This window comes from Camelus ferus, chromosome 20, assembly GCF_009834535.1.
Source record: "Camelus ferus isolate YT-003-E chromosome 20, BCGSAC_Cfer_1.0, whole genome shotgun sequence".
In the NCBI taxonomy this organism is placed as follows: Eukaryota; Metazoa; Chordata; class Mammalia; order Artiodactyla; family Camelidae; genus Camelus; species Camelus ferus.
In genome coordinates this window covers 10,458,719-10,485,446 of record NC_045715.1, presented here as the reverse complement: position 1 = coordinate 10,485,446, position 26,728 = coordinate 10,458,719, and the positions used below count along the sequence as shown (strand labels likewise).

Sequence of the window (26,728 nt, the reverse complement as noted above, 5' to 3'; positions counted from 1 at the left end):
GTTTAATTACTTCCACTATACATGACAATTAAGAATAAATGGTGGAAAACCACAAGACAGCAGACAGTGAAGGAAAAGAGTTCAATGTTGATTGCCATTGGTGTTAACAACAGGAGTTTCTAACACCTGCTATAAGCTACTGTGTAGTAAAAAATGAATGACTCTCCTAATGAATAAATGAATACATTAATGTGAGTCAGGATCTTTGGGAAGTACGTTTAAATTCCTTTAAACCTCCAAAGTAGCATTCACCAAACAGATGCTTCAATGTTCATTTACCAGGACAGAAAGCCCCTGAACTTCTTCAAAGGTCCCAGTCTACATCTGAACCCTCTCCGCTCCCAAAAAAGTTGTGTAATTCCAGACCAAAAAAAATGCACTTAATAATAATTCATTATTTCAAATATAAACAGCTGGGTAACAACAACAAAAACAATAAACATTTATTGAATAGATTTCACATGTACAACCACAACTAATTCTCAGAACAACCCCACGAAGGAAAGGTTAACTTGACCCAGATTGCATAGTTAGTAAGAGGCAGGGGAGAGGTTCACCCCCAAGCAGTTCCTCCCAAAGTAACCAAGCTGTTAGCTAGAGCTAATAAGCCTTCTGGTCTACCCAAGGCACAGTGAGACCCAAACAGTACACGGCAACCTGAGGTCTCTATTAAAAAGGAACCTTACCCCATGCTACTCTAGGAAAGCATAAGAAAATGGAAATGCTCTTTAAACAATTTCTTCTGAAGAGAATAAAGTAGGGAGAGGGGATAGCTCAGTGGTAGAGTGCATGCCTAGCACACAAAGAGGTCCTGGGTTCTATCCATCAAAAAATAAAAAAAATAAACCTAATTACCTCCCCCAGAACAAAATTTTTAAAAAACAGATTTTTAAAAATAAAGGGGAAAAAGTAGTTATAAAGGAGAGTAAATTTGTAAAAGTATAAAATTCACAAAATGCAGAGATGGTCTTGCTTCATTCCCAACACAATACTAACAAAATGTCAGCTATATTTAATTATAAATTGAATTTCAGCTGAATCACATCCTCTCACTCGGACACGAACTACTTTTCCAAACACTGTCTAATTCATATCAAAACTCCTTCTCAGTTACACAGGCGAAAAACAGGAATGCAGTGGCTAAACCAGGTAAGTTGATAAACTCGACCTTCGGTACAAAGACAAACGAATTTAAAATAGTTCTTAAATTGGGGTGCAGCTCTAATCATGACAGCAGGGCTCCACTCCGGTTATTCCTAACCAGAGTAGCTGCGGGTAGAGCTCAGCTCTAATTTTTGCAGCTCCACGAGGGGTTCAGATGCACATCCCTAGTCAAGAATATGAAACCATACATACTGCATTCCTGAACCTATCCTCTCCCTCTGGAATAGGCCTTGAAAGAAACCTGTCTACATGAATAGATGAGAAGTAGCGTGTAAGTCTCTACTCCAAAGCTTAGAAATACAAGAATATATAGAAACTTCTGACAAGTCTAACAAGAAAGCAGTAGGAATACCCGCCAACTATCATCCCTGAGCCTGCAAGACAGCTGCAGCTTCAAAAAAAGAAAAACCAAGTTAAAATTGCCATACAGAGAGAAGTCACACTTAACGTGCATTTTACGATTTTTGCAACAATAGCAAATTCATCTTTATAATTAAATTAGGCTTTGGCAAAAAAAAATTAATGGAACTTCGAGTATACATATTAAAGATAGAAGATGATGATGCAAACAGCACATAATCCAAGTCTTTAGAAGTGTACTGTAATATTAGCAGCAATTGATGGATTAAGTTATTAATAAAAATAGGTGTCTAAAGCACTACAATGGTATAGGAAGGTAAAACTATTATAGCTAATTAAGAGTTGACTGTTAAAACCAAGACCAAGAAGAGACAGGCAACCCAGGATTAAAATTTTTTTCCACCAAGAATACATAAAGATACATGCTAGATAGCATAGAACCCATCAAAATAGCTCCAGTCAACACTGGATAATCTATATTCATGGAAAGAAACAATCGTAGGTAATCTACTACTACTGATTTGCAGAGATTCTGTGGACTGAGAATGCTGTGGAATTCTATTATGGTGATGACTGCACAACCTTGACAACTTACAAAAAAAATCACTGAATCGCACACTTTAAATGGGTGGGATTGCATGGTATGAAACTTATATTTCAATAAAGCTGTTTAAGAAAATAGCTGAGAGCTTATCCGACTTTCAGATGAACCTCATTCAAAGAAGTATTTCAGAAAAATTCTATTTTTCAATCACAACCGCTGAGTCAGCCAGAGCTCCACATACTCCATGCTGATTCCTCACCCCAGTGAACCCAGGGAAATCTCCATATGCCAAAGTGTGTTTCATCTTGGTTACATGGAACGTGACAGAATGGAAGACAGGAAATCATATACTCAAGCACCACCTACTGAATTTTTTTTAAAAAAGAGCGAATCAGTGAACACCTCCTTCTTCCTTCCAAAACCAGTTTAGGTTTGACTACTTACTTTATAGTCAAACTATGAAAGTGAGTTTCACAGCTACCATTGGAAACTGTAAAATCACCACTTACTCCCCAAGTGTGACAGAGTTTCATGTACTTCCCCTAAAACTCAAGCAAACTTTGCATTCAATTCAAATACATATGCATTACATTAGCATTAAGCGAACATTAAGTTAATCCGAAGCTCCAGGACAAATGCCAAACAGTGAGGTGTTACATTGCTGCAACAGCAACCCAGTGGCTAGCTGTCTCCGTGATCTCCCTGGAGGGCTCAAGGGGGGGCTGGTGCCATCTCTGACGCCCAGATCAGCGAGAGCACGCCGCTAATACTCTGGAGCTGCTTAAAAGGGCCTCCTGGGTAAATCTAAAATCGGCACACATCAGAACGAATGACTATAAAGTGAGCCAAGGGCGCCAAAGCTATTCTCCAATTATTAATTGCTTTGTTTTTTAATCTAACAATTCACCACCGGCTTTTCCTCGTCTGGCTGGCTCATAGGCTTCTGATTACTATGCCAAGATCAACGTGCGTTAGTCTAAACAATCTGACCTTAACCAGACCCTGCTTCTGTCAAAGATAACTGAAGGGCCACATTAACTCACAGAACATCTGCTAACTGTTGGAGGGCACAGTGACAGGGTATCAAGCTGCCCTTCCCCCTCCAAGATGTGGGTGGAACCATACGTACACAGGCTTCTTTGATGTACAACAGCCTAATTTTACACGGAGAGATGATCATACGCTCCAACTCCAACACACATCCACTCTTCAACATAATCGCAACCCAGCTTTGGGGGAGTTTTTAAATATAATAGTCACCATCTTTGAACTCCCCCAGCAGTAAGTATGCCCACCAAAATTGCAGGCTGATTTGGTTGCATTTAAGGAGAACTTAATGACAACCGTCCTTTGAAGTTCTGGGGAAACATCCGAGAAATCAAAACCAAATTTGACAAGCATGCACAACGGCAATTTTTAAATCCTAACTAGGACTGCACAAGTGAAAGTTATTCACAACAATCCTCATTATTTTACTTGCCTAGACTCAAGTCAACACATTTTAGAACATGAACATAAACTCTAAAATCAAAGCAACTAAATAATAACTAGTTTATAGTACTAGTATTAAATGCCTAAGTATTGGGTAAATAAGGATACAAATTAAATACTGGGATGGAAAAGGCTCATACAATCATAGTAATGTTCATTTTAAAGTAGGAGACTTAATTTGAAGAACCCTATGAAAAACACTGTCAATGAAAACCATCGCCTAACTTTTTCCTATAATTTTAACCAAGTAGGAAACTTCACAAGGCATCTCTATGATTTAAAAGCTATGTAAAAAGATTCAACAAAAGACTTTTAAAAAGTGTATATGCGGACCAAGTAATTCACTCCTTTGTATCCTAAGGAGATAATTATGAAGATGCACTAGATTTGGGGGATGTTTATTACTTTATTCCAAAGCCAGGTGTTAATAAATTATAACATGGAACACAGCAGGGTGGCAGAGCTGGGCTAGCTGAGCACCTGGCTGTCATACCACCCTGACCGTGCTCTGCCCCAGGTTCCCACATCCACACCCACCCTCTGGGGTTGTTCAAATAGGCTGATCAAGTAGCCAGGGAATTAAGGAAAGGGGAGGCAGGAGAGATCATACAGCCAAATTCCTGGGGGAGGGAACGTGTGGTGAGTCAAACCTGCTGCACTGTGGAACACTCTACAGCCAGTTACAAAGAAATGTGCAGAAAATTACTTTAAAACCAGACTTGAAACTAAGTGTTCTATGAAATGTGCTTTGGGGACTGTTTCTGTTTTGTTTCTTCATGTTTCAGCCCACTAAATGAGAGAGGAAAAATTGATAAACACAAAATGTTAATAATTATCAGAGTGGTACAAATGCTGCTCTTTTTTTTAGCATCCAGTTTCTAAATGTTCTAAAATGAAACTGAAATGCCTGTGTGATATAAAAAGCTACTTTAAATAAATCAAACACAAAATAGGGTATCCAACTGTTACCAAATTACACTTCCTCTTTCTGCAGTTCCAGAGTTTAGACATTCTCATACTGCACACCCTCCTGATAAATATGTAATTACATAACTGCATTTGTTGAAAACACTTATTGACTATCTATCAATGAAGGTACCATGAGGAGACTGTGATTCCGCCCCTGCCTGGGCACTGTTCCAAACCTAGTCTTTCATCAATGTGATGTCTCATCTCCATTTACTAAGAATAATGACTAATCTAGCAATAAGTGGCAAAATTAACTGGCACCCCTTCAATAATTCCTAGAATACAGTATTGCCCAAAGAAGATATTTTACATGTAAATAATAAGTTTTATGAACACAGAATAGGAAGTCCAGTCAATGGAGTGTGGTAAGTCTTGTTGATTGAGCACCTATATATACTGTAGCCAGCCCAGGAAAAGCAGGCGTTTCTGGCAAATGCCTATGAGCTTTGAGGCTGGGGCCTTCCCCAGACACTGTGACCACTTCCCTATCTGCTGTAGAGAAACTCAAAGCCTGTCTGCTTAAGGAAGCCTTTGTAGATCTTATATCTGCTATTTCAAAGAAAAATTCTAACTTTATTTAAGAACAATTTTTAAATTTTCCCCACTCAAAATGTGGCCGAGTTGGGAAGAGCATATGTGAGGGAGATGGTCATGTAAATAACAGGTAGAGAAAGGGAAGAAATGGGCTAGGGAGGGGGAAGGAGTTCTGCAGTGTATTTCACACTTTTCCATCGAATAGGGAACATTTCAAAATTACACAGAAGAAACCATCAAGAGCTTTACATAACAGTGAAAATCACACTTTTTCTAACATAACGCATGCAGGAAGAATAGCGTGGGTATAGAAGACTTCCTTTTGCAAACAGTCTCTTTTCTTTCACTTTTTTTTTTTTTAAAGAGATAAAGGTCATTGGGGGTGTGTGTGAAGTACACAGCACTGTTAGCCTGCTCAAGGTGGCCAGGACTCTGACAGTTAAAATTATCACAGAGAGACAGACATGTCCCAACACACAGCCTGGAAGCAGAATTCAGTTAACAGCCCACAGAAGTGACTTCAGGGCTATAAGGTCAGCAGATCATCTGAGATCTGGGACTGTTACCTAAAACCATCTTACACTCACATGCACATTGTTCCCAACGAAGAGGAAACAAGATACATTTCTGACCTGGAAGGAAATTAGGCCTGCGAGAAAGATCATGGCACCAACACCATAAATCGACCTTCCCCATCTCGCTGTAATTATACTAAACGGATAGAACACCACTAAGTCATATGAATGGAAGTCAGATGTTTCCTGCATACAAATTTAACAGCTCTCCAAAATTCACCCACTAAAAAGACCAGTCAAAGCAAGACGGGGAATAGACTTTACAGCCTGGGGGTTAGCACACCCTCCCAAGGAATCACACCTAGCACCAGAGAACTGAGAACTCCCATGTAGTAGGTGAATTACATGCCCCACTAATGAAAAGCAAAGTATCAAAAGTTTCATTCATGTCACACAAGTCACATAATCAGAATCAGACCCAGAAAGCAGCCATGATTTTATCTGCTGTGTGACCTCACTGGTCATCAGTTTCCTCCCTCTGTAAAATTAAGAACTACAGTAGCCACATACAAATAAGAGAGACCCGCCAGGTACTTACAGGCACGTGTAATGAGTCCTGACTCTAACAACCTTAGAGCCATGGCATCAGAATACAGCATCGGCACTCTAACAGAGATAACCCTGTTATCTGGAATGCATATAAGAGGGGTGATTAGAAGTAACAAACTGATTTTCACATGTGACCTACGGAACCACACTCAGTACAGAAAATAAGTTAACCCTTGGCTGGAAAAAGAAATCTCATAAAAGTCCAGTGCTGGCTCCCAGTCCTGACTGCACGTCACAACCTAGAGAGCATGATAAAACAGTCTACACCTAAAATTTTTACTTTACTTTAAAAAAAAAAAAACCATAACGCTGTATTTTACCAGTGAACCAATGCTGAAATGGAACACAGAGACGGGTGTGTTTTTAATAAGCTCCAGAGAGCAGTTTTCAACATTTGGGAATTAGTAGAACATTCTTTCCCCAGGCAAAATAGTTTCCTTACAAAAGCCTTAGTATCTATCATTGTCTACAGGAATTTACAAATGTTGTTTTCAGAGTATGCTTAAAAAGTATATACTACAGTTCTAACTAAATGTTAGCAATTATTAAATTCTGGGGTTGACAGAAATAATTCATTCCAAAACTTGAAAAGCCAAAACATTTAATCCTTGGATATCTAAACAACAAACTGAAATTATAGAAACAGCGCCACAAAACATATAACTAGAAGTCAGACTTGACATGCTTTTCCTTCCCTCCCAAAGGCAATCTACCCAATGTCCCTCAGCTCTTCCCTCATTTTTACAGTTTCAGAGACAGAAGCCCAGCCACCTGGATGCCCTCCAGGACAATGAGGGGCCATGGGGGACAGCGGCTTCTACCAGGAGTAGGAGGAGCCTGTTCTGAATGCTGTCCAACAGCAGCAGTGGGCAGTCAAAGAGGAATGGCTGGAGCTTAGAGAAAAGACTATGGATAAAGAGCTGGGGGGCCTTGCAAGGACAGCAGACACCACGAGACAAGATGCTCAGAGACAGCTCACTGTTAAGGGGTGAGCAGAGAAAGAGGAACTGCAGCCAGAGATGGTCAGAGACAGGAAGAGAATAAAGGAAGAGGAAAATTGTGTCCCAGGTGCAAAGACAGGAGAGAGCACTTGCAGGAAGAACAGTCAAATGTGTCCAGCGCTGTAAGAGGTTAACACTACAGCACAGAAAGGGGCCTGGGCCTGGCCTAAGACATCTGGGCTCAGGGCAGACCTCTGCCGGAAAGTAAGGAAACCCTGATGTCTCTGACACTGCTGTGTGCAACACGAGGGGTGTGGACAGAGCACTCCCTGGGGTCCCCTCTGGTTGTATGTACACAGCTAAGATGTACTGACTTTCAGCTGCCATTTATAAAATCAAGAGAAGAAAAAGGGCTGGTGAGTGTAACAGTCTGCATTAAGGAGAAATTAAATATACCCCACTGGTTTAATACCATTAACTGTTGAAAATTAAACCAATGAAAATAAATTAACAGCAGCCTTCGGGAGCCTACGTGGTGTCATTATGTTCCAGTTCTTGAACTGGTGGTACGAGTCGGTTATTAACAGGAACTAGAATTTTCCCAGTCCCACATTAGCCCTTATTTTATTATTACCTCATGCTGAGTTTCAAAAAGGTCTTCTGTTTCTACAGGTCTACACTATCCCAAGTATTTCAGTATTAAGAATCTAAGAAAGCCGTACAGAACATGATATAATGTCTACCAGATGCTCAAATGGTAAAAATAGCCAATACCTGCTTGATCCATCTGGTAGTCAGCCGGCTCCAAGTGCTGCTTGAAGGAGGGGAAAGAAACAAGCGCTTTGTCGGAGGAGCCTGCAGAAAACACTGTGGAAGTTAGGTCAAGCCAAGCCCAGACCAGCATGAAAATTAAAAGGGAGTCAGAAAATTAAGTGGCTGTGAAAACACACAGGGGATGAAAACTCTATTCTCCTTCAATGTATATAAAACGGCCTTACATTTTACAGCACGTATCTATATAAAAAGCATCTTCGTATATAAGCAGAATTATCAGGGTGCATTCTCTGAGAGTTACTATCCAAAGTAACTCAAGTAGGGCTTGCATTCCCCTGGGCGACAAGAGCCATCCCCTCGCAGGAACCCCCACGATGACAAGGTCACATTTTGTTCCATTATGCAGCACACGACAACGTGCTCTTCAGAGAGGTGATCTGTTAATGTATGATTTATTGTAATTAAGCAACACAGCTTAATGTCATCAAGAGGCTTTAATTAGAGAAGGCTGCCGTGTCTTCACGCTGTCAGATCAATTCCTGTTTGCAAATCCGTCCTTACATGTGCTCCGAGAAACACCTCTGCCTGTACAGAGCCAGCCTGCCTTTGGGGCTGTGGTCTTCCCCTCTGTAAAGAGCTGTACTGTAAAGGTTTACCCACTTAATGTGTTCTGCGTATCCTTCCTTACCAATAACCACAGACTTTCAAAAACCAAACAACAACAACAACAAAAAACTGTTCCTCTCTCCTCCAGAATGTCCTGCATAATGACAGATTCCTTCTGCACTCGTTGGAACTCTGTCCTACCACCTCAGGGGGCTGTTACCCTTGACCTAAGACTCCCTGAGCATTTGTGAGCTGGGGCACCAACTCCCCTGAGCATTTGTGGGCTGGGGCACCAACTCGGACTCTCATGTCTGTTGACAACACAGAACTCAACCTCAGTTTCTTTCTTTTTCACCTACACGTTCCTCAACAAATCTGGATGCTGAACCAGCTATTATCCTTTCTGCAAATACCAAAACTCACTCAAATGGACTTAAGGAAAAGGGGGCATCCAACATACCCCTATTTCCGTGACAACAGGGAAGAAATTAATTACATTTACATTATTGGTAAATCATGTATCATAAGGGATCTGTACCCAAAATAAAGAATTCTTACAACTTAATAATAAAAAGACAAACAACCCAATCAAAAAATGCGCAAAGGAATAGGCATTTCTCCAATAAAGACGTACAAAAGACATACGTAGCTACCACACGACCAATTTCACTCCCACCAAAAAAAAAAAAAAAAAAAAACCCTCTTTCCAGACAAAATCTTGTACACCGAAGTTCATAGCAGCATTATTTATAATGAATTCTAGAAAATCAATAGCGGTGATGATTGTCCACTGAATGTTGTCAATGCCACTGAATTATATTCCTAAAAGTGGTTAAAATGGGACATTTTGTTATGTATATTTCATCACATTTTAAAAAGAAATTAAAAGCAGGGGAGAAATGAAGTACTGGTTTGTGGTAAAAACATAGATGAACCTCAAAAACATCATGACAAGTGAAAGAAGCTAGACACAAAGGGCCACAAATTGCACAATTCCATTTTTATGAAATGTCCAGAATAGGCATATCCATAGCAACGGAGAGGACAGCAGTGACTGCCAGGGCCTGGGGGGAGGCAGGGAATGGGCAGTGACCGCTACTGGGCGTGTATGACGTATCTTTCAGAGATGACGAAAATGTCCTGAAATTAGATAGTGGTGATGGTTGCATAACTCTGTGAATACACTTAAAAAAAAATCCACAGAATTTTTAAACGGGTACATTTTTGGGTACATGGATTATATCTCAATAAAGCTGTTATTTAAAAAAAAAAAGCGGGAATCGGCTTAGGAAATGTGTATGTGTTAAAATACAAGAACTTATGTCTATTTCCCCAATTTGGATCTGCCTGTCTTTCAAAGTAAATCCACACAAAGAATTGTTTCCAGCTCTGCAGTTTCTAAAGAGTGAAACCCTCAATTCTTCTCACAACTCAGAGGAGGCCAACAGCACCTGTGCAACCAGCATCCACCAAATCTACGACACCCTGGGCTCTTCTGGAGCTGAAGTGACCACCACACATACTCCTTTAGGAGTTTCACGAAGTTACAGGCACTTTAGAAGAGGGAGTTTTAAATGTTACTCCTTCCACATAATAAAACTGTTTCTCCGCGGTGCTGCTGTAAGAGACCAGCCAGTTTAACGAAATGAAAATAAAGATCTGGGTTTGAGTCTCTTACGTTAACACTATTACACAATGTATTTTGATTCACTGACGAAAGGAACTGTGTGACAAGTCTGAGCTCCAATTACTATTCAGATAGATCTTAAAAAATTAAACTCATGAGGCAAATTGCTAATTTGTTTTTCTCAAATAACCATTTAACCCCTTTCCTGTAAAGTATCAATAAATTATCAGTGAAGTAATTTCGTACGAATATTCTCATCCTTCTTTGCAGGCCTTTCTTTCCTGGCCTGTTGTAATCCTTCCACGCCCTCCCTCCTCTACAGTCCGATGTATGGCTGAATTAGAGCTACTGGGTTTTAGTCTGGCAGTACTTCTCACCAGCCTTTCCAAGTATTTTCGGTCATGACCCGGCTGCAGCCCTTATGCCAGAGTATGCATTTGTTAACAGGCTACCTCAGCGAATATGCTCCCAAGTCTCAGGGTGTTTCGTAAACTCTTGCTTAAATGGACTACTTCAAGTATTTCTGCAGGACCTTTCTCTGCTTTCCTCTCCCAATATTAGACTACACGCTTGTCTTGCTTTTTAAATGGAGACTGGGGGGGGACAGAACTACTACCGACTTCACAAGCCAATGGAGATGTAAATTTCATTACCTATTTTAATGAATCTGTAAGTTACATATGTAAGCGCTTATTAGACTATCTTAAAAAACAATTACTTTATTACAACAAACAGCAACATTTCACAGAACCGTGAATAAAGATCATCTTCTAAAAAAACTCAAGTTTTTCAGTATTCAATTTTCCCAAGCAGGAAAGTACAGAAGTGAGGGAGAAATTTTTTTGTTTTTAAGAAATCTTTTTATGTCACTTTCCTAGTATTAAACAATACCTCTTTACAATACTTGCATCTTTTGGCTGATTCACCAAAAATGACTGAACAGAAAAGTTTCTGACTACACTATTTCCATTATTCATGCTGTGGAGTGTTCAAAATGTGTTTTGAATAATTTCTTATTTTACCAATATTTTAAATACACACTGTAACCCTTTAATAACACGATGCACTAATCTAAGGTTGCCAACCTAAGCCATTTATAATCATATTTCTGTTGGAAGAATAATGTACTCAATTAACATTATTGGAAATTTAAAAAAAAATAAGAAAGGGGGGGAAAAAAACCCACACACTGACACCACATTTCCTCTGGTAATTTTAAGTCGTGACCACTGTGTTGTATCAAGCGCTGGCCACACAAGTGGATCAACTTAACCATTCTGGTGCTGGTGCAGGATGTGGATGCGGTGGTATTAATGAGAGCGCGAGCCTACAGTGTAACCTCGCCAGACCAAATAACCTCCTGGCCACACAAGTAGAAAATAATTAAAACAAGCACGATTCCAATTTAGCTTTGTAACCAGATGGTGAATGAAAAAGCAGACAAAGACTCATTTTGTGAATAACCTGGGGAACAGCTCCTACAGTTTCTTTTAAAGTTACAGCCTGACTTGTGAAATAAAAAAATAATAATAATAAAGGGGGTGGGGAGCGGATAGAAAAGTTCTCACCAGAATTCATTCTGAGCACATACATGTCATTTTTTCTAGGTCATGGCCAAAGAAATCACAACATATTCCTTAAATGAATGCCAAGTTTAATTACAGTAAGAACCAAAGAAAAAAAAAAGAAGAAAAAGAAAAAGAAAAACTAAGGCAAGATGCTAAAACACCTATTTTGCTGAGCAGCACTGAGATGTGCATCAATAATTATACAAGGTAAAATTTTCAAATCATCAGACCTCGAAACAACACAAACCTCTAACAACATCTTACAACAATTATTCCCCCCCAAAAATAAACAACATCTGCAACCCAGCACAGGACTCGTGTTCTTTATTTTCCTCCCCCAGGAAGGATAAAGGTATTCCATGGATGAGCAAGAGCAGAAAACATCTTAAAATAAAACCCAGTAACTTTGCTAACACTGCACAACAACTCTGACATCAGTCTGGAAACAAAATCCAAATGAGCCGCCTGCCGTTCACAAGCTAGACAGTGCTAAGCGGTTTAAGCTGCATATTAAAGATGGAAGCTCTTGCTCACAAAGGGGAGATGCTAGCTAATCTGGGCACCCTCAAATGAGGAAAGAAACAGTCCACGAGGCCGTCATATGATTCAGTACACTGGTCACGAGTGAAGGGGCAGGATCATAAGGGTGTTCATTTCAGCACATCACCTCCATCGCGCCCAAACCTCTGTCACATCAAGACAGGTTGTCCACTCTCCCCCTACACCCTACCACGGACCTGGCAGCAGCCGGCTTCCCTGGGTCCATCCCTCCCCAGTCCCACCCACACCCACCCCCCTCCGCTGCCTCCTCTGGCAGGATTAATCACAATCACTGAGCAGAAGCAGCCTAGGCCAGAGTCCCAAGGGACAGTAGGAGGAAGATTAAGGAGGGAACTGCAGGGCTAAGGGGATCCCCAAATAATGCAAACAAACATATTATGAAGACATTTGTTTCTCCCTCAATAAAATCAAGCATCAATATACAGACTGTTTCTTTGGGCTCCTGAACTGTTTCTGACCTAGATAATTCTTTGAACCAGTGACTTTACAGTGGGGTACAGATACTTCCCTGGTCCCAAGGGGAAAATGAGAACCTAGGAGGGGGGAAAAAAAAGCCCATTTCAAGGGTATCACATTTGGAAGCCTACAGTCACGTCTTTGGCTTTCCAGGCTGGTCTCTCATACACCGGCTCTATGCGTGCCCCCAGTCCATCCTCGCTGGGGGAGGGCCTCTCAAGTGAGAGATCTAATGGACACCTGACAACTCTACACACCTGACGAGTAGCCATCCTACAGCAGCAACAGCCCCCGTCCCTTAAAACCCACGCTGCTATCGATTTGGAATGAGGGGTGGGGTGTCTTGACAATCTGCATTTCTTGCTTTGAGGTCACAGGGTGCACACAGTCTCACTATGACTGTATGTATGCTCTCACTCCTGGCTTTTGGGCAATATTAGTATTACTCTGGACAACCTGGATGAACAGTTTCATGCTTCGAATCCCTCTTCTGTAAAAACAGGAGTGAGCATTCAGTACATTTTAGCTATATTCTAAGCACTGCACACGTATAATCACTTAATCCTTCCAACAACAGCAAATAATAAGCTTTACTATTATTACCCTCAACTTTCGGCATGACTTTAAGGAACCTGCCCAACTCCTACAGATAGAAGGCAACAGAACAGAGAAACAGCACCATGCAAGCAGAGCTGAAGTGGGAACAACACATGTGAAGCAGAGCGCCTGGCACACAGTAGGTGCTCAGGAAACAGTAGCTACCAAGGTATGATTGCCAGTGACTTTCAGGGAGGTTAGAGATGCTGGTGGAAGTTCTTCTGTGAGCTGCCTGAATTCCCCACGGGTGCGTGCCTGGGCGGGAGAGTTCTTTCTGCTTCCTGAGAGCTCAGAATGCTGTTCCTAAACCTCTATGTCAGGACCAACCTGCATGTCAGGACCTACGAGGCTCCTGGGATGCTGCAGGAGGCTGACCCTCACAGCTCCAGGAACCTCCCCTTCATGAACTTTCACTCAAGTGAGTCTTTTATTCAGCCAACATTTATTGGAACACCCAGGCATGTGGTAAATAAATATTCAGCAGCACTCAGCTAACAGGACGGACCAACAGGGGGCCAGGGCAGAACTGGGGGGAAAGACACATCTGAAAACCAAGAATTAAGAGCCTGTTTGACTTGCACTGTGACAGGAATAAGCACGAGGTAACACCAGCACGGAGGATGCATCTAATTGGGGAAACAGAGAGGACTTCACAAAGGAAATGACACTGAATCTTGAAGGGTGAGAATGTAAAAATAAAGAGGTTAGATAGAGGCCTCCTGTAAGCCCCATTCATCTCCATGCACATTAATGTGATTTTTGTAAAAACTGCCCTAGAACCAGAGTTCTACCATCCTATGAGGGCTGTTTTGACAAGACCCTCCCAGTGGCTCACAGGTGCTGAATCCTCTGCACCCTTCCCCATCCTCTTTTCTCCTCTCCAGCCCAGCTCCAAGCACCGCAGGTCAACTAGGATCAGAATGGAAAGGGTGGTCAGTGGATTCTGCCTCACTCACGTTTACACCCACCTAAGATCCCACGGTCACTTACCACCCGCAAGGTGGGCAGTCAGGGTAGCGCTCTCAACCACACTCCACACCGTGTGCCACCCGCAGACCCCAGAGGCTCTTGCAGAAGTTTCCAGATATCGAACACTACACATACCATAAACTTGTGCTCCCAAAACAGTGCAAGTGAGGGACTGACATGTGAAAATGTGCAGAGGACTTTCTGCACCTGGGGAGAGAAGTGGAGGCTAATCAGAAGGCAAGAATGAGATATGAAAAAAAACCCAAGGCTGGTCCAGTCTTCCCTCAAAGCAAAAGCCCATCAATGGTGTTTCGATTTCTCCCAAAGGCTGCTGGCATCTAAGGCCACAAACCCACACACTCACAAGCTGTGCCCCTGGGGATGAGACCCTTGTCCCCTCAACAAATGACAAATTGCAGGGTGGGTGGGGACAGCGGTGGGGTGTTATATTAGCAACACACTTATTTTTTACCGACCAATCTGACTGCACAGACCTTATTTTAAACCGGCCTTTTTTAAAATAGACAGTAAATTTGAACACCGACTAGTTATTTCATGTTAAAAACTATTATTTATGTTATCTGTATCATGGATATGTCTTCTGTAAATAGAATCCTCATCTTCAAGTTTAATAATGTAATGTTTACACATTAAATGACATGATGTTTGAAATCTGCTTTTACAGTCAATCCAAACGGGTGGAAGTAGAGGTTATAAATGAAACAAATCGACCACGCTTTGGATTCTGCTGGAGCCAGGAGATGGGTGCATGGTAGCATATTATTTTCACTACTTCTGCACATGCCGGCAATTTCCTATAATAAAATGTTTTTTAAAGGAAGGTGTTTGCACCTCTAAGAAAAAAGAAACAAAAAAAAAAGGTTTCAAACCACAGAGCCAGTAAATAGAGAAAGCAAAATTCTCACACTGCTGGGTCCCAGGATTTCTTGGAACTCTGAAAAATTACTGAGGATCCAGTGAGCTGTTTACATTGCACAGAGATTTAGATATTGATACGCAAGATACTCAAGTTAAAAGTGAAAAAAACATTTAAATATACATTAATTCATTTAGAAAATAATTAAACCCTTACACGTTAATAACATTCCAATGAAAGTTGTATTTTCCAAAATAAAAAAATTTACTGAAAAAGGTGGCAATGTGGCAAGTCTCATTAATGTCTGCTGTAACAGAAATCAGCTGGATTCTCATAACAGAATTCAACCCGCTGCGTTATCACAGGTCACATAGTGTCTGGAAAGCCCCACTGCACATTTGAGACAAATGAGAGTGAAAAGGGAAGGCAATGCCTTGGTGTTACTACAGTACTTTTACCTTGTGAACTCCCCAAAACGGGACTCTGAGAACCCCACAGATCCCTGGGTGGCACTGAGAACGACTGTGATAGAGGGGAAAGCCCATGGCAAAAGGCAGAACTTCGGCGACCAGGCCCAGCAAAGACCCTCTCCTCTTCATTGAAGTGAAATGAGGCACAAGGTTCGCCCGAAGTTGGCAAAAGAAGAACAGTGTCACCCTAGACGCCCCTCCCGCACACAGCGCCATGACAACGTGGGGCCTCTGGGTGGCAGGGACTGGTACAAAGTGCCTTTAAACATTCACGTGCAGAAATCCAAGGCGAGTGGTAAAAAGCCAAGATGCACTGTGTTCTAGGCTGCTGGTCCCTGATAGGAAATCAATACATGGGGTCTCCTGACAAGCATTTTTCTTCAAATAGGAAAACAGTAGACAGATCCAAGTACATCGTGGATAATGAACATATGGCTAAATTTCATGAAACGTGTTTCAGTTGTATGCACGTGTGCACGAGCACAGGTCACACTCAAAATTTCTTAGTGCAGGTCAAAGTTCAAAACAAACAAACAAACAAACAACAAAACACCATGCTCAGGTACAAGGTCCAGATTCTAAAGTCTTTGTAAAGAAAGCATAGGAAGAAAAAGAGCATCTGAAGAGGAAGCAAGAGAAGGCGAGGGGCCTGTTGGGTAAATAGGAAAGAACCTGACTTCTCAGGGGACGGGGTGAAGGGCCAAGGGGAACAGAACCCAGGAGACTCCACAACCCACCGTAAGCATCAAGCCTACCAAGCTATTTACTCAAAAAAATGCAAAAATCAAAAGACAGACCTGTGAGGATGATCAATGACTGAAAAGGGGCAGCCTGGCAGTCAATAGTGCAAAAAAAAAACATTTTTTTTTCAAGTCCAATACCTGCAAACCAGAGGCTACAGCGCAGCTGGTGAAAAAGATGTAAGTTGAGCCGTGCCCAGTACAAGAAGTATCTATGATACACAAGCTCCTCCCCTTACAGGCTTCCAACCTAGGAATGTCAGAGTGAAACCGGGGCACCCTTCCCGGCTGGCAGCCGCGGCTCTCAGGCTCAGTAACAGGCCTTCTGTGCTTCCATCAACCTTTTCGAATGTGACCCAACAGACTCGAGGGCCTGCTGTGAATTAAGTGAAAAAAGCAAGTTTCAAAATTGTGGTAGGAGAAAAATGAAATTATAGACACATACAAATACAGAGAAAAACACAGGGAGAGACTGGACAGGGTGGAGAATTTATAACTTTACTCCCTTCTGTGCTGTTGAAATGCTTTATCAAAGGGAATGGAGTTTAAAATCAAAAGTAAAAGGAGACTCATCAAAAAACAAGACAAACAAATAAACAAACACACACAACTCTTTGGACCATACTTAACTCCAAGTGGTCATGGCATAAATTTAAAAAACACAGCACTGAACTCCTAGAGGAAACACAGGAGACAATCCTGGCCATGAGATTTCTTAGGATACAAAAAGGAGGAATTGATGAAGATAATTTGGGCTTCATTCAAATAAAAATGGTTCTGTTCTACAGACGACAATGAATGTCAAGAAACGGTATGGCCTGAGTTGTGATTTCCTCTCCCCACAAAAAACCTCAATTATCCTAACCCCTAGTACCTCAGAATGTGACTGTGTTTGGAGACAGAGCGTCTATAAAGAGGTGACTGGGTTAAAATGAGGTCATTAAAGGTGGAGCCCACTGGATTATGACCAGTGTCCTGATAAAAAGAAGAAGACTGAACACAGACAGAGGAAAGAGAATGTGAAGATACAGGGAAAAGACAACCAGAAAGCAAGGAAGAAAGGCAGCCCCAGAAGTAACAAACCTGAGCTCAGATTTCTGGCCCCCATAACTATGACAAAGTAAATTTTGATTGTTTAAGCCACCCGGTCTGTGGTACTTGTTAAAACAGCCCTGAGCAAACTAATACTGGAAAAGAACATATGTACAAAACACATATCTAATAACAGATTTACATCCACAACATATTTGTTTTTAATTCTCAATACTTGATAAGAAAACAACCCAACTTTAAATGGGCAAATTACACACACGGAACGATGCTCGACATCTATTTGTCACCAGGAAAACGCAAATTAAAACCACAGTAAAATTCTACTACATACCTATTAAAATGGCTGGAATTTAAAAGCTGACAACACCAAATACAAATGAACCCTCCAGAGCAAAGCAGTGAACCCTCGTACATTGCCTGTGGAATGCACAGAGTAGTCACTCTGGAAAAGACTGGTATTTTCTTATAAAGTTAAACACACACTAGCAATAAATACCTAGCAATGAATAACATCACCTCACAAAAACCTATGCACAGCAGGTCTATTCACAATCACCAAAAACTGCCAATGTCCACGAACTGGTGAACAGATAGACAAACTGTGGCACAGCCAAACAGAACACCACTCAGCAACAGAAATTAAATTCTAATACGAATGACACTGCTGGATCTCAAAAACATGAAGAAACTATATACTACACTCAAGAGGCTATGTGTTGTGTGATTCCTAAGACATTCCAGAAAAGTCGCAGGAAATCCAGAAAAGAACTGGTTAGAGCGTGGATTAACTACAAAGGGGCCCTTCACTGTGATAGGTTACATGCGTTTATCCAACGTCACAGAACTGAAACAGGTGAATTAGTCAGCATGCTAATTATACCTCAATATATGTCCACTTTACTCAGGGCATAATGACACAGGTGTGCTCCGAGATCCTTGCACACAGATGAGTGCTGTCCAACATAAATATAACACAATTTTATCAAATAGCCACATTAAAATTATTAAAGCAGGTGAGATTTTTAAAATATTTTATTTAACTCTAAATTCAATCCCCAGGGAAAAAATAAGTATACCTAATTACCTCCCCCTGCAAAAAGAAAAAAAAAAGTGGGGGAGGGATAGAGAATAAATTGGCAGTTACCAGTGAGGAGAGGGAAGGGGTAGGAGCAATACCAGGGTAGAGGGGAAAGGGTTATTATGGGTCTATTATGAAATCACTTGTGTGAAACTTTTAAAAATTGTAAAACACCACAGAATTTAAAGACACTTTCATTCAGTTAAAAAAAAAATCAAATAATTTCACTTTCTTTTCATATTACTAAGTCTTAGAAATTCAGTGTGTATTTCCTACCAAGGATGCGTATTGATAGAGACCAGGCACGCTTCAGTTGCTCACAGGTGGCTAGAGGCTACTAGCCTTCACAGCTTTGAACGTTAAAAGTGCAGGACAAAGCATGATTCCAAGGAAGAAGTACAAAAGGAAAAAGGACATGGTGTTAGAAAACCTTCCCTGGGTTTGACTCTTTGGGGATAGTGGAGAGTCAGTCACCCACAGATCTGCGGGGCCAGGAGGACAGGATCTCCCTTGGTGCTGTAATGCACACAAGCGAGGCTATGGTGAGTCACATGCACGCACGTGTCCCAGCTCATTCCTCTGAGAGTAAGAAAGGAAACGATACTTAGCTACTCCTACACAATTCAAATATGCTTCATGGATGCAGAAAGCAAGACAGAAGAAATGCATTTGGAAAACCAGGCTGTGTCTGCCTGCTTAGCAGGCAAAAGCCCACCACCCACTCAGATCTAAGTGGTTCCTTACTACAGCCCAGGGGAGCAGAAAAGAGTCAGAATGAATCTGTTGTTAAACCCACAACCACCATGCTGTGGGGCAGAGCAAACTACAGACCTGGTGCTGGCTACCTTAGCAGTGAACTGAACTGCACTACATTTCTAGAGTGAGCCTGCTATAACCAAATGGCAAAGCCTAATTCTCAAATGAACCAGATAATTCAGAACAGCTTGAAATTTTTCTCTCTTTGGTTTATGAGTATGCTGTTATGTTTCTATTATGGTTACATCTGATATTCCAGAATTTGACACTGGGTGGGGGGGGGGTGTTTGAAGACATATTCTGGAAGAAGTCAGGAAACCATCTATCCTTCTCCATCCTGAAATCTCCCCCTACCCCCAATGCTGCAGATTCCTCAGACAAAGCCACCTTTTTAGCTAAAAGACTGAGAGACAGAGTCTAGCTAAGCCTGTGGCTTGACGCAGACGCCCCCTGACCACTGGCTGAAAATACTGCCCACAATTTAGGTTTAGAAACAGTCACTGAACGCTTTCAATCTATGCCAGGTACTATTCTAAGCATTTCTCATGTGATCCAAACACTCAATCCTTTCAAGTAGGTGCTGTGATTTAATACCTCCCATTCTGCAGAGATGGACGGGACTCAAGACATGAAGGACTTAAGTCAAAGCAAACACCGCAGCGTCTGTCCGGACCTCTTTGGGCTCCGAGAGATACACTGAGGGAGAAAATATTTGGCAGGCCACTGCAAATCAATACTAAATTAGTCCAGAGCAATGAACATGGCTCTTCATCTGTGAGCAGTCTGTTCTTTAACCAGGTGTACGACCACAACCGCAGTCCCCATGCCCCTTTCCCCTTGTTCTGTCCCTTGAAAACGAAGGTCCCACAAGGGGTCATCATATTCTTCTACATGCTTCCGGGTATGTCCAGAGTTATATTATTACATTTTCCATTCTACCTATCAGGCCCTACGAAGACTTCCCACCCTCCCATCAACCCCTAGACACCAATTTTAATAGTTGAGAACCCTTCAAATTATAAAATTAGAGTTCCAACTCATGCTCTGTTCCTACTGATTAACTTCTATCTTCCAGGAAAGTATTTCTGCTGCTGTTACTTCGCTGAGCCACTGGCGCAGGGAAGGCAGCAATTAATTTGTAAAGACAAGGGGTATTCATGAGATGCTGCAGAAATGTGTTTTCTGCTGACAAGTTATGAAATAACCAGTCTCCTGGTACTCACAGTCTTCGGTTCTGAGCATACTGCTTGGTTTCACTGCTACCAATCCTTGAACACAGAAAAAGCAGAAGTAATAAAAAGCTACAGTAACAGCACCTACTTGTAAGCAATGAGATGTGTTCTCTAATCTGAACACACACGTGGGCACAGTCAGCCTCAGCTAATACACAGAGCGGACAACTCACAAGTAACTACTGAGAATCATTTTTATGACTTCCTTCCTCATGAGGTAAAAGACGGCAAGTCCTTCACCCCTACAAGAAGAAAGTGGCTGATTATATCAATGATACAGAAACTCAATGCAGTACGATTTGGCACATGCCCAGGTCTTCTATAACTGGTAACATTCAGAAATCAAACTCAAATGTTTGAAGAAATCTAGCTGTTTTCTTCTCAAAATGATCTTGTGAGTTTCCGGCATATTCAACATGCTCACAACAGGCAAATCAGTGCCCACCATACTGCCTTGTACAATCAATACGTATCTTCTTGAGTGAATGTTATTCATTATGATTCACTACCTCACCTCACCCACATTCTGACTACAGTTTCATAAATTCTATAAACAAGATGGGCAAAAGCACCAAAACCATAAAATCATTCCAAACTGCAGATATTGCATATGCAGATTTTTAAAAAAAAACCCACATAATCTTGTTTGCCACTGGCTAAACACATGACAGACTGCTCTTTGCTGGTTTTATATTCATAAGCAATATATGTTAAGTTAGAGGCCATATGGTTAATTCCACAAATGAAATATAGTCATTATTTCCTATATTATCTGTTCTGAATAACATCTAATCTAGCTGCTCAAGAAAGATCCCTGATTAGATAAGGAGGAAACATGTTATGCCATTAGCTATACAGTTTCATCTTGTTTAGTAACTGCATTGTAATGAATACCAGATGAGTTTAAAGTACAGTAGCTTTCATAACAACCTCCAAATCACATTTATGTGGCCTGCTGATAATGAACAGTCAACATTTCAACTTCTGCCTCAACCCACTTGCACGGTAGCCCCCCCCCCCGCAGGTACTAGTCCACTCTAAGGGTGTGGGCTGCAGAGTACAATTACTGAAGTTCCTAAAGTCTGTTTTTCCTATTTTCACCCATGCAATCCTACAAGCTGCTTAATTAAAGGCAAGGTTTTCCTCTTTCCTTCTAAATCGGCCCAGCTGGAAACAGAACAGGGTTAGCCTAGCTTAGATTACTGATACATACATAACCAAGACTTGACCTGCTCATTAAATAAATATTAAGTCACTGGGATTGTGGGGTAAATTAACACAGCAATGCATTTTCCACTCTCTTCACAAGCCTCCCCAAGCACAGTCTAAGTTTCTTCCCGTCAGCTTTCTCCATGCACAGGATAAGAAGTGAACCATGCTGAAAAGGGGACGACAACAAAGTCTTAATTTTCTGAAACATACTGAAAAACATACCATGATGATGGCAGAAGCCAGGGAGCTCAAATTAACCAAGCTCTAATATAGCTGTGTCTACTTGAAATTACCAACTTGTATTTACACAGATACACTCCCTAACTAGGGTGTGACTGAAATATCTTAGCGCTTAGCTCCAGTTCAAATAAGCCAAGAGTCACAGGGCTGAACTTCCCTGAAATCAAAATGCAGATGATGCAGGGAGCATGAAGCTTGATTATTGCATCAAATTTACATAATGTGCAGCCACTGATTAGGTGGTTCTCCCTCATAGAAAGTTAAAGGGCTATCCACAGGTGAGATCTTCCCTGCTACTCTCCGGTGCAGACCCCATTTCCCGGTCTTGCTGCAGGCACGCAGGACAGGTAAGTCCACCTCACTCACACACAGAACGGCCAGTGCGGAACTGTATAGAGGAAAAGGTTACACACAATACAATGACTGTCAGAAGCACCCTTTGAAAATCATGTTTAAGGCAGCAGCCCCTCCCTAGTCCCAGATTTCCAAAGAGAAGGAAACAGCTGTGTCCCATGAATCTTTTTGATGATTTATAACATTCCTTGCATATTATATATTTGTAACACATTATTTCTCTCCTGCCCCAAGAAAGTGAATAAGCCACAGAGCCAGTCATCCTTTCTCTGACATCACCAAAGGCCTGATTTCTTTCTCTCCTCCCCACTGTTAACTCAGAAAACTGATTAGAACTGAATGTCTAGGCTGCTTCCTTATGCCCTTTTAATAAAGCCAACCACAGCAAAGAAAACAGAAATTAGTGGCAAGTACAGAGCCTTTCGCCACTGGGATTCACAGCAGCCTTTGGACAGGCCATTATGGTTGTCTGGCTCCAGCTCTCTCCTCTGTAACCACCACCCCCTTTCTTGCCTGCCCCACACCACCCTCCAAGATCAAAGGCAACACTTACTGTTTATAACATCCTGAGCAATCCGGGAATCCCAAGAGGTTTTTGTTACCCTTCCCATCCCTCACTGTCTCTGTTCCCAAAAATATCTCTAATGAGGCTGGCCAGCCAGGGCACAGTCATACCCATGAATCAGGCCTGCGCCAAATGACGCTCCTCTGAGATGCCTTATGATTAAAGAGGGGGAGTGGTGTGCCTCTGGGGAACCTCAGGACCAGCTCTGAGAGCCTGTGGTTCCCAGCAACTGCGCAGCTGGAAGTGCTGTAAAAAAGGTTCTTTCATTGTAGTCGGATGGCAACAACACCAAAAAAAAAAGCTCCTGTCGGATGTGTAAAAGGTCCCAGGTACCCTACAACGGACAACGACATGCCTCTTCTAGAAGGATGTGCAGGTGGAGAGCACAACCCACCTGGGCAGCCAGGGCATAGCGTTCATTATCTTGTTCACTTCTCTCCTTCCCTCTCAAAATGCCCGCCAGACCCATCTGTCCTCTGGCCCTGCCCTGGGCTTCTGCCTCTCCTCTGCAGCTTAAACACAAAGGCAGAACAAGCTCCATCTGACGAAGCGTTCTCATTCTCACACCTGAGTTCACTTTCGGGGGGCGTGCTCCATGCCTGGGATCATCAGCAAACCTCTGCGACACCAGGGAACACGTGTGCCTCTGCCGCCCTCTGCGCTCACCTCTGCTACACTGGCTGGTGAGGCCCAGCACTGCAAACACGGGAGGGGAAGGGAGGCCTAAACTCCAGCATTCTGTGGGAGCAGAGCTGGTACTGAAAAGATGTGTGACAGAGATCAACACCTCGTTACTCCTGCCCTCAGCCAGCTCTGCATACCCCAGCTCCGTGTGGTCCTCGGAGCTAACTCATGCCCCCAGGGGCAAACCTACCCTGAGGGATGAACAGGGGAGTGAGGGGGACAGGACAGCCTAGAACAAACACCAGTGCAGTCACATTTCAGATTAGAAACTCTCAACAAGTGAAATTAATTCAAACAAAAAACCCAAAAAAATACATTCCAAGCCAACACCTCAGGATTTCAGAGGACATATTCTGGTTGGGATCCTGGCCCCAGTGGTTACAGGATAAGCAATTAAGAGGGTACCTTTGGAAAAACTCACCTTTACTGACCTACTGTGTAAGCAGTGCAAAACTTAAGTTCAAGAGGCAAACCTCCAGTTTTACTAAAGTAAATGGTGAGAATTTCCTGGGGAGTTTTGGGGGGAATTACTTTCAGGGCACTGTCTGCTGAATCTCAGATTTCAAAGCAAAGCAAAGCTTTACTACAAATCTATGCATCACCTTTAAATGACTCCCAAACCACATGGACCAGTTCATAACCATCTCAGAAGCTAAACTGTTATCCTCAGTGAGGCTCGCATTTTCAAGTAAAATAGGAAAAAAATGACATGTCAATATTGTCTCTACATTTCACAGAACTGGTTCTAACGGCTATTTCGTCCCCCTTTCTCAAGGGGGTTTCACAGGGGAACAGGAAGAAATTATTTCTGACTTTTAAAATTCTATTGCTAAATTGATAGAATCAAGTGAAGAGCTGAGCAACGTGACACTTCTAATTATAAATAACCGGTGGGGAAAGGAGGCATATAGAATCACAGCTGCTAATACTCAAGAGTGTCTACTGGGACTCATTCTAGACCAGACATACACTCATTTAAACCCCACAGCTACCCTAAGGCAACAGTTCTACTATTATCCTTTTTACAAGTGAGGAAACTGAGGTCCAGACTAAATGACTTGCTGAAGGTCATTCCATTAGAGGCAGAGCTGGGGTTTAAACCCAAGGTGTTCTGCCTGCACCCCAATGTTCACAGCAGCACTATTTACAATAGCCAAGACATGGAAACAGTCTAAATGTCCATCAACTGATGACTGGATAAAGATGTGGTATTATTTATACAATGGAATACTATTCAGCCATAAAAACCGACAACATAACGACATTTGCAGCAACATGTTCCTGGAGAATGTCATTCTAAGTAAGCCAGAAAGAGAAAGAAGAATACTATATGAGATCGCTCGTATGTGAAATCTAAAAAACAAAATAGAAACAGACTCATAGACAGAATACAAACTTGTGGTTGCCAAGGGGGCAGGGGGTGGAAGGGACAGACTGGGATTTCAAAATGTAGAATAGATAAACAAGATTATACTGTATAGCACAGGGAAATATATACAAAATCTTGTGGTAGCTCACAGCGAAAAAAACAATGGGACAATGAATATATGTATGTTCATGTATAACTTGAAAAATTGTGCTCTACACTGGAATTTGACACAACATTGTAAAACGCCTATAACTCAATTTAAAAATATTTAAAATAAAAAAACCCAAGGTGTCTGGCTTCAAGCAATCCTATCAACCAAATGACACTGCTTCAAAGAAACTGATGACATTTCAAAAACCATAGATGATAGATAGATAGATAGATAGATAGATAGATAGATAGATAGATAGATAGAGATAGTAGGCAGACAGACAGATTGATCAATCAACCGATCTACCTATCGATCAATTGATCGATCTACCAATCTATCTTTGCAATAAGGAGTCTCACTGATTTCAAGTCCTTCATGTGATAGCAATGATCCTATTCACATGAGGTCTAAAGAAAAATTCCCCAGGCACAGCTCGCTCAGCACTCACTCCCTCTTCCTCCGTTGCCTGGTCCAGAGGCACAGTGAACGCTAAGATATATGCCGCTTCTCTGGTGGCACTATTCACCATCTTCTGGTGCTTGAAAGGGGAAATAAAGGTGGCTCTCCACTCTTGTGTGATGGCACTACTATTATTGGCAAGAACAGACAAAAATGTCCTTGCTTTTAAGCAGTACAAAGCAAAAGGAGTTCTACCGCCCTCGGAAATAAACCTTAAAATTACTACAGGAGCAATCGTTGTTATAAGACGCGTAACTGGTAACCTCGGCTGAGTAACAAGAGAATCTGTATTTCATATAGCTTTTCAAGCAAGCAGCTCCCCTTTTTAGAATCAAAATGTGTAGAGTCCACCACGGTAGTTGTATTTGTGGTATTGAGAAAATACTTCACAAAACGACATTTACGGAACAGAACTGAGTGGAAGCAGGACCCAGGTGAATGATCTGTGGCTCCAGCTAAGTCCTCCGCCACTAGGGAGTTAATCTGAAGATAAAAAGATTAATTCTAAAAGCATCACTTTCTTCTTTTGTAGATTTGGGTGCCATAAAGAAATCGTACTCCCAAGGCAGTCCTAGCAGGTGCTAATAAATGGGCAGCACATGGGGCCGAGCCGGCACACAGCACAGCATTTGCTTCATTAAAGCCCTTTTCCAATTCTGGTTACAGTATTCGACTCAAAACTCAAACCAAATTAGACACGAAAGAATTGGGCATAAACTCGGCTCCGTTATTCCAGGAACTCAGGACCACCACAACTAACGGGGACCCCAAGCAGCAGAAGACACTTCACCTACCCGGCCGGACCCCATCCTAATTAGGAAAATACTCTAGCTGCACTCTGAACACACTGCACTCCAAAATACCTAAGCGGTGTGGGTCAAGACTCCAGATTCCACTCCTCCCTCTAGGGCTTACTGACTCTCCTAAGCTTCCCGTGCTAAGATCAAAGCTATGTTTGAAAATGTAATGCTTCAAGACGCAGCTCCACGCAGTCCTCACACAGTCCTCACCACCTTGGGAAGCCAGCTGATACCGACGAGGGAAACGTAAGGCATCAGCTCTGCTAAGCTGCCAGTGACGGAGTCATTCAAACAAAATTCGGAGGGACCAATGCGCTGTTTCTGACCCTCTGTAATCCTCCAGACTGTCCACTAGCTGGCGTCTTAAGGAAGTGATGACAGTAATCAAAACATGTCTGAACTC

General features: G+C 42.0%; 1 protein-coding gene and 1 long non-coding RNA gene across 2 annotated transcripts in view; both read right to left on the bottom strand.

Annotated features, from left to right (window-relative positions):
• JARID2 (jumonji and AT-rich interaction domain containing 2) overlaps positions 1-26,728 on the bottom strand; it is a 228,036-nt gene that overhangs the window by 145,984 nt on the left and 55,324 nt on the right.
• Positions 1,797-26,728, bottom strand: LOC116658211. The gene is made up of 3 exons (XR_004313439.1): positions 26,717-26,728; positions 20,571-20,575; positions 1,797-2,692 (listed from the first exon to the last, which is right to left on the bottom strand). It is a non-coding gene; the product is annotated as an uncharacterized LOC116658211 (long non-coding RNA).